The sequence below is a fragment of the Python bivittatus genome, unplaced genomic scaffold, assembly GCF_059951505.1.
Source record: "Python bivittatus isolate LINGU-HERP-01145 unplaced genomic scaffold, Pbiv_v1 ctg000700_np1212, whole genome shotgun sequence".
In the NCBI taxonomy this organism is placed as follows: Eukaryota; Metazoa; Chordata; class Lepidosauria; order Squamata; family Pythonidae; genus Python; species Python bivittatus.
This window is the reverse complement of record NW_028277098.1, coordinates 100,161,215-100,174,401: the sequence shown is the minus strand read 5'-3', so window position 1 is coordinate 100,174,401 and position 13,187 is coordinate 100,161,215. Positions and strand designations below refer to the sequence as shown.

Here is a 13,187-nt window from a genome sequence, read left to right as displayed (position 1 = left end):
TTCTTTATGCAATATGGAGGAGGATAATTTCAGGAAGTGTTTGCTGTACATAAACAGCTAAACACTCTATCTTTACTCCATCTTTTGGTATAGCTAGCTGGCTTTCAGTTATGCTCATTTGCTTTTTGGGCTGTTAGAGTGCCCATGACTGCTTTGGAATTCTCCAGCCTCTGTTTAGATCTATAAACCAAGTTTACTTAGTGGGGTTAGAGATATTCCCCCCGCCCCCTGGCTTTTCTGGGATTCTCAGAAAGTACTCTCTACTTAGCTACAGCCTAGCTTGCTACACTGGATTCTCTAAGCTTTAATAAATCTCAGAAACTTTATTTTTTAGAATTGCAGTGGACTTCACACCGCACAAGCTTTTAGCATTGTGAATTAGGGGCCACCTGCCTTTCAGATGCGGGAGCTGAAACACAAGCCTTACATCACCACCTGCTTTACTTGTTTATAATCTTTTTATATCTTGAAAGTGTGAAGAATGTTGTGGGTGGGGAAGGAAAGGAAAGGAAAGGAAAGGAAAGGGGTTGATGCATCCTACCATAGAAACTGCATGTGGCTCTTACGTTCATTTCAGTGGCGCGTGGCTGTGTTGCACACATGCTTGTTTGCACGCATGCTCTCTCTCTCTCCCCCCCTGAGTGTATGGAATTTGCTTCTCTGCCCCTTGGATTTTGGTCTTGCCTTAGAAGGTCCTGGAGCAGCAAGGGGCACCATGATTACTGAGGCACCCAAGTTCTGTTCTAGTGGGTTTTCTTTCTTTGTTCATTGTTTCTTCCAGGAACTTTCATAAAATACTTTATAGATTCTGGTGTTGAGATTCTGTTCATGGCCTTTGCAACCAGTTGATGTCACTGGTGACCCCTGTGCGTTGGCTGCTCTTGCCAATTACGCTTGGAAACACTAATATATTAAGTAAGGCTAAGAACCTGCCATTCTCCTGACCTTGTAGCTTGAAAGCAGAGGCGCGACTAAGCGATCCAAACCCTCTGTGCCTTAGAGGCTCAGTGGGATGTGAAGCAGTGCCCCGTAGTACATACCAACAGAGACATTTGCCCCCAGAAAGAATTATCTGGTGACCCTTCCTCTCTCCAGTCTCCTGAGAAGCACGTTTTGACACTTAAGTGCTGATGATAAAATTCTTCCTGCCTCCTTTTGTTGCTGTTGGATGAATACCTTACTGGTCAAACCTGGCACCAGAGAGGCAGGAGATCTGCAGGAGATGAGATTTGTTTTAGTTTCTTCAGAGTGAAATAGTCGCCTGTATTGGAAAGGGGAGAAATGGTGTTGATGGGACAGAGAGCTGCAGGAACAGGCTAAGCTGTTTCTCCTGTATGGGTGGGGGGGAAATTTGTCAATAAAATATTCCTTTTGGAAAAAGCAAAGCGCTTGTCTGTACTGTATGTTTTTGGCTTGCCAATCTTCATTTTAGGCAAGAGCTCCCTGGCTTGTAGCGATCTTTTCCGGGTGGCAGATCAGATGGTTCCGAATGGAAGGTTGCTTCCAAATCCCTCTCCTTGCTCTGCGGTTGAACTGCAGTCTGCCAGGCCAGCAGAGCGAAACCGAGGGGAAGGCCGGCCCCCAGTTGGAGGCTTAGCCTATGACGGATGAAAGAAAGAGGCTGAAGATGGGGCCAGAGGATGACCAGTGGTGGGGTAGGAGAAATGACGTTAGCAGCAAGGAAGCAGTTTTGGAGAAATGTGTTGGAGAGAGAAGTTCCTCAGGTGGGAAGCAAAGAATATCAGCACTGGAAATCTGAAGACTAACGAGATGGGGATGTCACGGTGCCCAAGCTATATATGCAGATCCCGTGCGTGGTTTCGGCTTGTGTGAAGCCGCACAAATCGGGACGATTCTGCTATCCGTGTCTTATTGTTATGAGGGAACCAGGACGTGTACCTGTTGACTGTGGCCTACCTTATTCCCCGATTAAAATGTGACGGGAACGGCTACTGTTAGATGCGATACAGTTGAACTCTGCATTCATAAGAAACATCCCACAGCCGGATGCTTATTACATTGCCCTAATGGGTATATCCGTGTAATACAATATGTGGTTTCTTATACTTAATATGTTACGTTATTTATAGCACATATAGGATCCCGGGCAGATTGATGGCTTGTGGGATCTGTTTGTGTGTCTTCACTAGAATCTCAAATCCAGGAACAAAATATGACCCCATCATCTATTCACTGTATGTTTGGATGTTGTCCACCCCTGATCAAGGGCACATGGATGCCATAATGTAGCAGTAAACCATTGTTTAATGAGACTGAGACTTGGTTTGCCCTATTTTCCTAACACACCTAACATGGTTAATGAATTAACCTGTTTTCTGGATTCATACAATACACTAACTAAATGGTCTGAGTTACTGCAAAATGCTAATCTGAAAAAAAAAACCTAACCAAGATTACCGCGAACTAAACTTAGCATGTGTGAATGCAGTGGCTAGATACTGTAGTGGCATTACATGAGTGATGTTGAGCCTGAGTTCGCTTTCATCGCTCGTGTCATGCCAAATTGTGTTTTGAGCTTTGCTTCTGAAAAAGGCCACCTTGCTTTGCTAGAAACACTTGAACAACGGCAGGCAGGGTGTAGCTTCACACAACACCCTAGCCAGGCTTGCTGATTATCGTGAGCCAACCAGTGCAGTTAGATGATGGTTCAGTGATGCAAACTCAGAATGCCGTTCAGCAAACAACGGATCAACACGTTCTTCTAACCTAGCTAGAGAATTCAACCTGATTCTGCAGCAGCATTATGCAATCAATCTTTTAGCATTTGGGCTATAAATTAGTTTTTGCCCGTTATCCATGTCTCTTGAAAATGTGCATGTCATTCCGTGTTCATTTCATAGGTTTCTTTTGGGTGTGGGGAGAACATGGAGCAAGGCAGTTGATAAATAAAAAAAATCTTCATATGGTACTGAGAAGAGCTTGGGAGAACAAGGAACCATGACATCCTAGCCACTGAGAACAGCCAGCTGGGCAGCCATCAGAAAGCAAACATTTCTTTGCATAGCATTCTTTTCCTTTTATTTTATTTTTTTTTAATAGTAAAAATAAGTCTATACAGTATAGGGAAAAAATCATCCAAAAGGATTGTACTATTCACATTTCCCTCTCTGGGACTATATATTCCAAGTTTCCTTTTGCACTGGCCTGTTTCAGGGAGAACTTTTCAATGAGCAAACTTGGATACCCACCACACTAATCTCTTTTGGGGCAGGGACAGCGAAGGAAGAGGAAGTACTGTAGTAAGCAAAAGAAATTAAAGGCAAGAAATTCAGCCCAAACCAATTTAAACCAACACCGCTCGCTCTCTCTCTCCATACCTCGGCAAACCATCTCATTTCCACCACCTCTGTCTATTTCACTTTTCACCTCTTTCTGGGAAGTTCTGATCAGCTCCATCCAACCACAACTTTCTCCATCTTCCTCTTGACCCATTCCCTCTTCCTTCATATATTCGTTTGGCAATTTGATCTTTATTCTTGCTCTATGACCTAATTACCTCAATTACCGAAATATTGATTTATGTAGTCACCCGTCTCACAGTTGTGACTGGGTGGCAAACATAAGAGTAAAAGCCAGCAAAAACAGTAACCAACATACAAATAATACTGTAAGAACATGGTGGTGCCCGAGGTGGTTTTTCTTCTTCTGTCACACTGTTCCTCTTTCATTACAGGTCAATCAATTTTATATTCATTCCACATTCCTTCTTGACTCCTATCTTTTCTTTCTTACTACACTACCTACTATACTACTTTACTCAATTTACTTTTAAGTTGCTCCTGGCATGCTCAACTCTCACTTCCGTATAACAAAATAGGGAGTAGAACGCTATTTTGCACAACCATTTTTACTGTTTTCAACAAACATTCACAACAGACCATATATTACCCACTACCTTTGTACTGAGTTGCTTAGCGACAGCAATCCTTGCAATCCCAGTTGCTGTCGTTAACTGAATCGCACACTCATTAGGCAAGGCAAGTTCCTATCAGCTTGCCACAACCAAAGCTAGTGAGGAAGCTGGCAGGAAGTTGCAAGTCTCAGCCTGGCAAGCAGGTAAGTGGCTGCCACTGGGTGGGGGAGGAAAAGAGGGAGTGTGTGGGGAAGGTGCAGGAAGGGTATGGCGAAGGTCAGAGAGGATGTGAGGGGGTGCACGAGTGGCCAGTGCAGTGCGAGTGCAGAAGGGCTGGTGGAAGGGGCATGGGTGGGGGAGACTCACCCCAGTGACTTCTGACTTTCTCTGCCAGCTTCCTCACTGACTTTCTGGGGAAGCTGGCAGGGAAGGTTGCAAATGGCGATCATGTGACTGTGGGGTACTGAAAACGGTCATAAGTGCGAACCGGTTGCCAAGTGCCCAGATCATGATCACGTGGCCGCAGGGGTGCTGGGACAGCCAGAACGCCAAGGACTGGTTGTGACCACCATTCGTTCAGCGCTGTCATAACTTGGAATGGTCACTAACCAAATGGTTGTAGGTCGAAGACTACCTGTACTGTTGCTGCTGCAAACTGTTTGGGTTCTCAGCCAACGCAGCATAATTTGCATACAAACATGCACATACATTTTCATCCTCAACCAACACACTTCCTACAACTCCACAAACATTCCTTATATAACTATGTATAAATACTGCATTATTCATCAGCTCCACAAGATCAGTCCGCCTTCAGATCTCTTTCCCTTACAGTACTTGCAGGCATGCAACATCGATTTGTCTTTCGTTTCATTCATTAATTCACACTCTTTACAATGTATTCCTCTGACATTCCAAGTTGCAATCTTCCGCATGCCATGGTCATCACCAGACGCTCCCAGAGACACTGACGTTGGTTGCCCATCATGGCTTTGATTATCTGAACATTCTTCAGTAGGATGGAGAACCTCTAGATCACATTATCAGCCTCAGTTGTATCCATACCACATGCAGTTGCTAACAGGAAGAACATTATCACCAGTGCCAGCAGGAACCTCCTTTTCATGGACTATCCTCAAACTTTCTTGCTTCTTGTTGGTTGTACAGAAATAACCATTTGCTAACTCTTTGGGGTGCAATTGTTTGTTTATGCAGGTAAAAACTCATTTCAGCAGGTCCCAGCGCTCTACTAACGTGACACAGCAGCTACAGGAAAGGAAAACATACATGAAATTAAATTCCCTCCAGGATCGTGCATCTTTTGTAGAGCTTCAGTTCCAACAGGCCGAAATCAAAGCTGTTGTTAGGTCCAAACAGCCTCTTTTCCTCCAGCAACTTCTTTAGCATGACACGCTTAACAAATGAAGCCATTTTCACGATTCATCCAATACATTAACGTATCAAGTAACCAAATGGGACTTAGGGGCTAGCACAATGCGCTAAGCTGGGAGAGATAAAAAACTTAAGGAAAAATCAATTTAGCATGCTGTTGTGGACATTAGTTTATAATCCACCCCATTAAGGATGCTGTGGAAGAGCAACTGGAGCACCATAAGTAGCCCAGCTCAACGTTCCTACCAGACTGTCCAGCTGCTGTTGGCATTACAAATCTCTCCAGGGCTAGTGAAAGCCCAGCCAGGAACGGGGAAAGAAAACTGGAGATGCTGGGCCACTGGGTTTTTGTTCACTGGTTACGACACATGAACGCTGAAAGAATATTGATGTACAGGTAGTCCTTGACTTACGACCACAACTGGGACTGGAATTTCTGTTGCTAAGCAATGCGGTTGTTAAGTGAGTCACACCGAATTTTACAACTTTTTGGTCGCAGTTGTTAAGCCAATCACTGCAGTCGTTAAGCGAATCCGGCTTCCCCTGGGAAGGTCGCTGGTGACGATCATGTGACTCCGGGACACTGCAACCATCGTAAATACATGCTGGTTGCCAAGTACCCAAATTTTGATCGTGTGACCGTGCGGATGCTGCAACGGTTGTAAGTCCTTGCACTTTCACTTTTTCAGTGCAGTCTTAACTTCAAACTGTTGTTAAACAAATGATCATAATTCAAGGACTACCTGTACTAATCAGACTGCAAGGCTAGACTGAGATGTTACAAAGCTGTGCTGGAAAAACGCACCTGGTGACTTGGCTGACTTCAAAAGGCTAAGCAGGATTGAACCTGGTGGTTAATACTTGAACAGGAGACCATTAAGAAATGCCAGGGCGGTAGACTGACTACACTGGGAAGTTTTTTTTTAAAGATCACAGCAGATGGCGATGTCAGCCACTTCCGTACTGATGCCAAGAAGACCACAGGGACATGTCCATATCATCAGAAGTTGCCGATGACTATGGCAGACCTCACCATGCAAAGCAAATCTGAACCTGGTAGTTAACACTTGGATAGGAGACCACCAGGAAATGTCTGGCTTGTAGGGTAGACTAGGAAGTGGAAAGGACATCTCAAAAGATGGGGGGAAATTACATGGCTGGATGCCATGGTTGGGTGCCCCCCAACCCTAAAATGTGCACTCTGTCCCAGCCCAACCTTGAGAGAGTAGGAGCTTTGCACTATTTGGTACCCCCGGTGCTGGCTGTGAATTCTGTGAATTGTAGTCCTAGCCCATCTAGAGGGTGAAGAATGGGAAGGGGGCTAGAAGGGCTTTTTGGAAACCTTTCCGTGTCCCAAGGCATCCATGCAATCCACTTGGGCGGCATGTAAAGTCCAGATTTGGCTTTCAAATTAACATGGTTAATACATTCCTACATTATAATCCTGCATCGCTAATAAAAATCAACGCGTTTTCTCAGGGCAGCAGGCAGACGAGGTGCAGCCGTCTCCATACATTTCTGGGGGAGTGGGAAAATGAAAGCCCCCCCCCCAGGCAATTCTGAAAGAGGCAGGGACAGCGAAAAGGGCATCTTCCAACAAACGGATCTCATTCTCTCTCTATGCATGTAATGTACGGACATGCGCGATTGTACGCTGCTGTCTCTTCCACCATATACAGTACCTGTGAACAGAACAGGTTGATGGAAGTTGCGAATTGGACAACCAACTTTCGCTATGATAAGGCTCCATGGAAACCCACCACAAGCCTCCCTGGTGGTCTAGTGGTTAGGATTCGGCGCTCTCACCGCCGCGGCTCGGGTTCGATTCCCGGTCAGGGAAGACAAGTTTTACAAAGGCGCGAGCAACCCGCTCCCGGTCCGTCTCGCGGCTCTCTGACCCGCCCCCGGCCCGGGGAAGGAGCAACGGGACGGCAAAGTCCTTTTTGTTCGCACCCCCCTCCAACGAACCCCGGAGTACCCCAGCGCCTATCATCCCCAACGAGCCAGCCAGCCAGGGCCGGAACACGAGGCGGGGGTCGGCGCGTCCTGCCGCAGAAGCGCTGCGCCTCGGCAATGCCCACGCCGGCCGGGAAACCACCAGGAATCCCCTCCCGCGCAGCGAGGTCTTGTGCGCATGCGCGGGGAGGGGCGCTCCTCCCCTCCCTCCTCCCCGTCCGCGCGCCTCACGCTCCCCGCGCGCCTGAGGAGGTGGGCGCGCCCGCCGCGCCTCCGCCGGTCTGTCCCACGGCTGCCCTTCGCCGGCTCCGCCGGCGCTTTCCCCCCTCGCCCTCCGTGGACGGCCGCTTCCCCTTTCCCCGCCTCCTCATTTTTATTTTTAACTGTCATTTTTCCGCCCGAGCGCGCCCCTTCGCCCTCGTGCGCGCGCGTCGCCGTCGCCGCCTGCGCCAAACCTTGCTTGAGAGACCGCGGAGCGGAGGCGCGCCCGCCCGCCCGCCCTCACGCGCCTGTCGGGGTAGTGCGCCGCCGTCGCCGCCTCATCTTGCTCGGCCTCCTGCCGGCCTCGCGGGCGCGCACGTCGCTGGTGTCCGGGCGGGCTGGTCGACAGCGCGAGCGCTCTGGGTTGTTGGCGGTTGGCACCGGCCGGCCGGCTGCCTGCCTGCCCCCTTCGCCGGCCCTCTCCCTCCCGACTTCCTCCCGCCGCCCCGGCTGAGCGGGACCGGCCCCCGCCCCCTCGCCTCGCGGCTCCCCGAGGCCGCCCGTGGGCGGCGGCGAAGGTGAAGGCGGCGGCTTCGGCAGGTGAGGGCCGGCGAGGCAGGGAAGGGAAGGGAAGGGGGCGAGGCGAGGCGACGGTGGCGCAGTGGGGCGGGAGGGAGCGCGGCGCGCTTTGGGAAAAGGGGGCGGCGGGAGGGTGAGGAGGAGGAATGGGGGGCCCAGCCGGGGCCGTCCGCGCTCAGCCCCCCGAGGACCCGGGACGGGCGGCGTTGGGCGGGGCGCCTCTCGCGCCCATCCGGCGCCCCCTCCCCGGACGTTTTGCAGGTTTTGCTGGCGGGGGTGAGGAGGAGGAGCCGGAGCAGCTGGAAGGGGCCGCGGGCGGGCCGAGGAAAACCCCCAGGATGGGGAGGAAGCTGCTGGGCCGGGAAGCCCCCTCCCCGCTCTCCGGGTCTGTCTTTCCGACGCTGGGTTGGGGTGCTCGAGAGGCCGCTGGGTTCTGCACGGAAGGGCCCCCGGTTATTCTCGGGAACCTCCGTCAGCCCTTTGCGGAGCGGCGCATCCTTTGGGCCTGGTCTGCTGGAAGGAGCTGCTTGATCTCCCCTCTTGCGGGTAAAGATAAAGGCTTGGGGGGAAAAAAACCCAAAACCAAATTGCATACATGCTGGGCTTGCATTTCAGATTGTTGTGTATTTGGGAGGGAGGGACGGAGAGTCCAGTGTGGCCCCCCTGATTCGTGACTCTTCCAAATCCATGCATTTTATTTGACTTTCGTGATAGGGTCCTTTAACAGCAGCTGAATTTGGTAGGATGGAGGATGTAGCTTCACTTTGTGCCTTCCTGGTGCTGAGTGTTCAGCGGCTGATGCTGTTTCTAACCAGATCCCAAGGAGCGAGGATGAAGAATCAGAGACATGCGTCATTCCTATATTTTATCCGTGTCTCAGAATTACAGACTTGATGGTCCAGTCCAGTCAGTTTATCCCTGTTGCTGGAATTATTGGCTCTTCCTGGAGAAAAAGCAAAGCCATCAGGCTGAACGCTGGTGCTACGTAACACAGGAGGGACTTGTACCAACTTTATGTCTTGCGTGCCTGCTATCTAGTGAGGCATCGGTTTGCAATATCACAATTAATAAATATATTGCTAATTTTTGCTATTCATTTCTGAATTTTGGGTAGCGTGTTCTATAATATCCTGTGTATTCAAGGGGAAAAGACTAAGTCAGTACATCACTTCGAAGCAGTGTGGGATAAAATCTGCCTTTATCAGTTCAGGCTATTTTATTGCTGCAATTTTCTCCTTGGGACATGCAATGGTGAGAGTGCCTTTCATTAAGACACAGTGGCTGGTTACCGAAGCAAAGACTGAGCTAGATTGGTCATTCAGTGGTGAGCTACAGCAACATCTTTAATTACCAAAAATTTGTTTAATTATCTACTGGCAGAATTTATAGGCCCTTCCAGTCAACTGACTCTGAGCAAATCCATAGGTGGGGTTAAAATAAATATTTAACAATCAAGGGTTAAAACCAAGATCATACATTATAAAACATCCAGATATGCTAGGAATCAAACATTCCCCTATCCAAAAAACCAATTAAAAGTAAATCTGGAGGAATAGTCACAGCAGCCGTGCTTGAAGAAATAGAGGGCCTTCTATCTGGGGGGGATCCCATTCCAGATGAGGGGAACAACAACCAAAGAGGCCTGTTTCTGTGGTCCCTGTACATGGCAATCTCTAATCGAGAGGACCTGTAAAGATCCTGCCCTATTTTATCTTAAGTGGGGAGGGGGGACAAATGTTATTTGGGGGAAGGTGGTCCACCACAGAAACCAAAATAGAGCTGTTATATTGGTGCCTTGAGGTGGACCCGTACAATCTGGAACAGCTTCTACCACCAAATGCCCTTTAAGGCCAACCCCATACAGAGCGCATCACAGTAGGCCAATCAAGGCACAAATTACAGGAAAGGTTGCAGTTGGCATACAAGATGGAGCTGTGCAAAGGCACTCTTGACCCTGGCTGCCACCTGCTCCTCATTAATTAATTTGTTATTTAAACTCAGTTGGAAGGGAGGTCAGAAAGGAGCAGTCATTGTAAACTATTTCAGACATAGGGTGCCCCTTACTGTTGAAATCTTTACTGCCTCTGAATTTCATTTCTCTCCATTTTACAAGAGGAATGAAGGCTACAAACTGGGTCAGTTGCCTACCATCCCCTTGGCGGCAGTTAAAGTCTGTTGTGGTTTCCAGGACTCTTGACTGAAGGCCAGTGGAACCATTCAACATATGGGATTAAATTGGATATTGCCAGTGGTGCATGATTCATTTTTTTTACCGTTCTGCATAAAGCTAATTGAATTAGCACATCTTATTTTCTCTTTGTATTGAAAGGGAGATAAACTTTGCGAGAAAAACAGGAGATGAAAAAATGTCCAGTTGATTATATTTCCATCCCCCAAATTCTTCTGTTCATTTTGGTAATAGGTCTGCCAGACTTCTTGGAGATGCCTGGCTAAAGTAGCTTCTTGACAAGATCCTAAATTCAGTTCTCTTCCTGCATTTTTGAACTTCTTGTCTTCTTGGGCCTTTGTGATGCTCATCTGCATGAAGACCAACCTCAACGTACTTTACTCCCAACATTTCCTTGTTCCCCATATTTCTGTGTTTCTCCTCTAATTGATTGTAATCATCCTCTCTCCAACACATATTCTGGAATACTGTAGATTATGTTATTTCAGTTTTTGCTACATGTTGCTTTGAGTTGTTGTTTTAATCAGATCTTATCTGAAATGAAGTTTCTGCTGTTTCTACTCCTCTGATAATAGAACATCCCGTTAACTTTCAGGTCAATTTCTATTCCGTACCTTGGGATTTTCGAGGTGTGTCAACTGAATGTATTCAGGGTTTAATCGATGGAAGCTATAGCTATGCTATTTTCTCCAGAATGGGATTTTTAAAAGTCTTTTGTGACTAATTCCTTTTTCTGCCTTTTTTGCTAGTGGGACATTTTCTTTTGCGCCCTGAATTAACCCCATTTGACTGTAGTAGAGTCATAGCATCCTTCCTTACAAAATTGGGCAAGTTTAGAATATTTACTGTCAGGCACATTTGTAGCTAGCTTTTAAAACTTTATATGGTGGTACTTTTTTTTTTTTTCTTGCTATTCTAATGAGACACTGGGTTGTGGAAGGATTGTAAAATACTTGAGCTTTGGTTTTTGATTTAGGCCTGCTGTTTTTCTGAGGCAAGCCTTGTGTGTTGCACAAATGTTGAGGCCAAAGCGCTTTATTATCACATTTTGTGCAGCACATTTTTTTTTAATGGAATTAATACTATTCTCTTGTATTTTGGAATGAGAGAGCTCTCAAGCTGCCTGTGCTGTCTTTTATTGTGCCCTTAGGAATCTGTTTATGTAGGCTGTGGGGAGTGGAAGTGTGCAATTCAGACATATGTGCATGTGGCGGTATTGAAAAGGACAGGAGGCTGATCTTGGTGTTTGAAAGATGAGGTGGAATCTTTATAAACATTGATAAGTTATGAGACTGTTGTTAAGAACGTAAGCAATGCCCTGGCTCATCTAGTTCAGCAGTCAGTTGTGGCCAGCCAACTGCCCAAGGAAGCCCACTGATGGCCTTCAGAGGCAGTCCCACTCCTATCAAGGCTAAGAGCCATGGATCCCCAGGACTTCCATGAATTAGTCCAACCATTTTTAGAAGCCAGCCAAGCTGATAACCAGCATTCCATCTTGTCTTAATAAACACTTGCAAAACAAAGTTCTTTCAGAATTAACAGCTTGCATCCATTATTGAATATTATGTTGGGTTCTCCTTTCAGTCTATGCATTGTTTTCTCAGGCATTTGCAATGCTCACCCCACTTGGACTAACCTCAAAGTGCTTTGTTCCCCATTCTGGCTTGCTTTCTATGTTTCTGTCACTCCAAATTCAGATGATTCTATTTTGTGAACCAAGCAATCATGAATCACAGGCCCCCATGTAGGAGGAAATGATGGGTCTCTGAGGATGTTGTAGAACTACTGGAAAGTGAGAAGCAGTTCACATGGCCTTCTTCTGGGGCCTTTCATGTGCCTTTTTTTTTCTTTATTCCAACTTTGCTCTTTCCCGGTCAAAAGCCTGGTAGACCTAGTGTTGAGCATGATAGTTGCCTTGAAATAGAAGGCCTACTGAAGATATGAAGCAATTTGTTGTTCCAGTTTAACTTAGAATGGCAAGAATGACTGTCTTAAATCCTTCACATCCACTTCTGTTGATGTTCTGTTTGCAAGCTGAATATGCAGCTCAGATGAATACACCTGTGCAAATGTGTGTGGGCCTCCCAGGCACAATATTTTCATTTAATTTATCACATCCTGCCTTTCCAGATAGCAGCCCTACCAAGGTTGAGTACAAGTAGCATCAATAATTACAAATAAAATAATCTATTTTTAAAAACGTGTTCTTGTGGAATAGTTGATAGGAATGATCCTATGGAATGGGAGGGGATAATCTTCAGATGTGGATTTGCATACCTTTCTTCCTCTCCTTTTTCAAGCATTTTTCATTACTGCCAGTTCCAACTCATAAAAGAGCCCTCCCTAGCCCAGCAGTCCCTTGATGTGCTAGGATTCCCAGAACTCTCCAGAAATTCCTTACGAATTCTGGGAGTTATAGTCCAAACACGTCTGGGGGATGTTATATTGGAGAAGGTATCCTTACAAGATCTCCAGCCCTAAGGAGCCAGCAATCTCTGCTTTTCCTCAAGTAGAGCTGGAAATTGAGAAAAAGTAGCATTCCTAACCCCATTAATGGTGGCAGTTGCTGCTTTGATATTTTTTGTTCTGTTCCCCAATTCTCCTTCTGTGGAGTGGGACCTAAGTAATTCTCAGGGTGCATTTGCAGGTTGAATTAATAGGCAGGGAAAGGAAACAAAACTATCTTGAGTTTTGTTTCTTGCATTTTCATACCTCAGCAGCTGTGGGTCTGGCAACATTCATTCGTTGAACTACCTTATGGTTTTCTCATTAGGCAACTTGTTTAGTTCCTCATATAACAAGGAAGCGATTGCTAAGTTATGCTAAGCTTTCCTTCCTTTGATTGTAACTTATTGCTGTCTGGTGGCATCTTAGAGTTGTTTAAAAGTGATCCAGATAGAAAAGTATCCTTGTTCCCTACCCTGGAAATAATGGGAGCTGTGGCAGTCATTCTTAGTATAAGAATGATAATATTAATATATTGGCTTCATTTGATAG

General features: G+C 46.8%; 1 protein-coding gene and 1 non-coding gene across 3 annotated transcripts in view; both read left to right on the top strand.

The window, feature by feature from the left end:
• Positions 1-7,034: 7,034 nt before the first annotated feature.
• On the top strand, positions 7,035-7,106 carry TRNAE-CUC (transfer RNA glutamic acid (anticodon CUC)). The gene has a single exon. It is a non-coding gene; the product is annotated as a tRNA-Glu (tRNA).
• A 375-nt stretch (positions 7,107-7,481) lies between these two features.
• Positions 7,482-13,187, top strand: part of DNAJC5 (DnaJ heat shock protein family (Hsp40) member C5) — a 51,217-nt gene continuing 45,511 nt past the window's right edge. The window contains exon 1 of one of the 2 annotated variants that reach the window (XM_088154109.1): positions 7,482-8,023. The gene's annotated coding sequence lies outside the window, so the exon portion shown is untranslated. The remainder of the gene's footprint in view (positions 8,024-13,187) is intronic. The other variant, XM_088154108.1, reaches the window with a different exon arrangement.